Here is a 2,642-nt window from a genome sequence, read left to right as displayed (position 1 = left end):
ACAAAAATGGAGTCTGATTCTGGTGAAGGCTTGACAGACGGCTTGAGGAGGCGTTGAAGGGCGACGCCAGATGGTATTGCTTGGCGGGTAGAGCCGATTTGTGCCAAGGCGTCTTCTTGGTTGTTGTCGTTTCTTGGCACGTGGAGGAACTCGCACCCTTCGAAATACCCGCTGAGTTGCTGCACGAGGAAACAGTAACTCGCCATGTTTGCGTCTTTCGCGTCCCAGTCGCCAGATGACTGCTGGACCACTAAGTCCGAGTCGTCATAACACAAGATCCGGCGGATGCCAAGTTCTTTGGCAAGCCGGAGCCCGTGAATGAGCGCCTCGTACTCGGCGACATTGTTGGAGGCGACAAAATGGATTTGCAGTGCATATTTGAGCTTGTCGCCTTTAGGAGAGGTGAGGACGACGCCGACTCCCAAGCCGGTGCGCATCTTGGAGCCGTCGAAATGCATCCACCAATGGGTGGAGTCAGGGGCTGGAGGTAGGTACTGGGTCTCGGCCCAGTCGATGAGGAAGTCGGCCAGTGCTTGTGACTTGATAGCGGTGCGGGGCTGGTAGTGGATGGTGTAGGGAGCCAGCTCTATGGCCCACTTGGCCACTCGGCCAGAAGCATCTCGACTACCAATGATCTCGGCAAGCGGGGCCATGTAGACCACCGTGATTGGATGCTCTTGAAAGTAAGGCTTCAATTTCTTGGCAGTAAAGTGTACGCCATAGCACATCTTCTGGTAATGCGGGTAGTTTTTCTTGGAGGTCGATCGTACTTCGCTCAGGTAATATACCGGTCTCTGGATAGGTAGTGCCTTGCCTTCCTTCTTGCGTTCCACCACAATGACCGTGCTGACTACCCGGCTGGTGGCGGCGATGTACAGGAGCATAGGTTCCTTGGGAGTCGGAGCCGCCAGGACGGGTGGAGTAGTCAGCATCTTCTTCAACTGGAGAAAAGCTTCGTCTGCCTTATGGTTCCACTCAAAAAAGTGGTCTTCTTCATGAGTTGGTATGAGGGGAGAGCTTTCTCGCCCAGCCGACTGATGAATCGGCTGATGGACGCCAAGCAGCCGGTGAACTTTTGCACATCCAGCAGTCGGCTGGGTACCTCCATTCTCTCAATGGCCTTGATCTTTACAGGGTTGCATTCTATGCCGCGTTCAGAGACCAGGAATCCAAGGAGCTGGCCGGCTGGTACTCCGAAGACACACTTCTCGGGATTGAGCTTGATCTGGAATCGGCGCAGGTTCTCAAAGGTCTCCTTGAGGTCTTCCAGCAGTGTTCCACGCTTTTCCGTCTTCACCACCACGTCGTCTACGTAGACGTGGGCGTTCCTGCCGAGCTGCTTGAGGAGGCACTTCTGCATGCAACGCTGAAAGGTGGCACCGGCATTCCTTAAGCCGAACGTCATGGTGAGGTAGCAGAAGGCTCCAAACGGCGTGATGAAGGCGGTCTTCAGTCTATCAGCCGGGTTCAGCTTGATCTGGTGATATCCTGAGTATGCATCCAAAAAACTCAAGAGCTCGCATCCGGCTGTGGAGTCTATCACCTGATCGATTCTTGGTAGAGCAAATGGGTCCTTGGGGCAGGCCTTGTTGAGGCTCGTGTAGTCAATACACATTCGCCACTGCTTGTTTTTCTTCAGTACCAGGACCGGATTTGCTAGCCATTCTGGAAAGAACACTTCCACAATGAAGCCGTCTGCTAGGAGTCGGGCTATCTCTTCTCCGACAACTCTTCTCTTCTCTTCTGATAGGCGGCGCAGGGGCTGCCTGACCGGCTTTGCATCAGGTCGGACATGTAACTTGTGCTCGGCGAATTCCGTCGGTACACCTGGCATGTCTTTGGGGGACCATGCGAAGATGTCCCAATTCTCACGGAGGAAATCGACGAGCTCGCCTTCCTATTTGTTGTCGAGGTTTGCACCTACGACAGCGTACCTCTCTGGGTGCTCTGGATCCAGGGGTATCTTCTTTGTCTCTTTGGCCGGTTTGAACGAACCTTCAGCCTCCGACTCCTTCGGGTTGGGCGATACCTCTGGCTGCTTGCCGGCCATCGCCACAACTCGCTTAAGGAGCCGCTTCTCGGCCACGATTACCAGGGACTCGGCCAGCCGACTGCTCTCAGCCGCGCAAGCAGACGACTTCCGGTAGTCACCGACCACAGTTAGAATTCCCCTGGAACTGGGCATCTTCATCTTGAGGTAGGAATAGTGGGGGACCGCCATGAACTTGGCCAAGGCGGGTCGGCCGAGTGGCGCATGGTATGGGCTCTCGAGGTCCACCACCCCAAACCAAACAGACTCTCGGCGGAAGTGATCTTTGTCTCCAAAGAGGACGTCCATCAGGATCTTGCCGATTGGTGAGCAGGAAAGCCCAGGAACAATGCCGTGGAACACAGTCCGGCTGTTCTGAAGCTGTCTTTGCTTGATTCCTAACTTCTCCATGGTGTCCTTGTACAGGATACTGATGCTGCTGCCTCCGTCTATCAAAACTCGTGAGAAACGCGTGGCTCGTCTATCCATAGCAAAGGTGGCGTCCAAGACCGAGGCATAGGATCCCGTACTTGGCATCACCTCTAGGTGGTCAGCCCTGCTCCAGCTGATGGGCTTCTCGGACCAGTGCATGAACTCTGGCGTCTCTGATGCT

The sequence above is a fragment of the Triticum urartu genome, chromosome 5, assembly GCF_003073215.2.
Source record: "Triticum urartu cultivar G1812 chromosome 5, Tu2.1, whole genome shotgun sequence".
NCBI classification, from domain to species: Eukaryota; Viridiplantae; Streptophyta; class Magnoliopsida; order Poales; family Poaceae; genus Triticum; species Triticum urartu.
The sequence above is the reverse complement of the archived record's forward strand: the minus strand, read 5'-3'. Positions refer to the sequence as shown.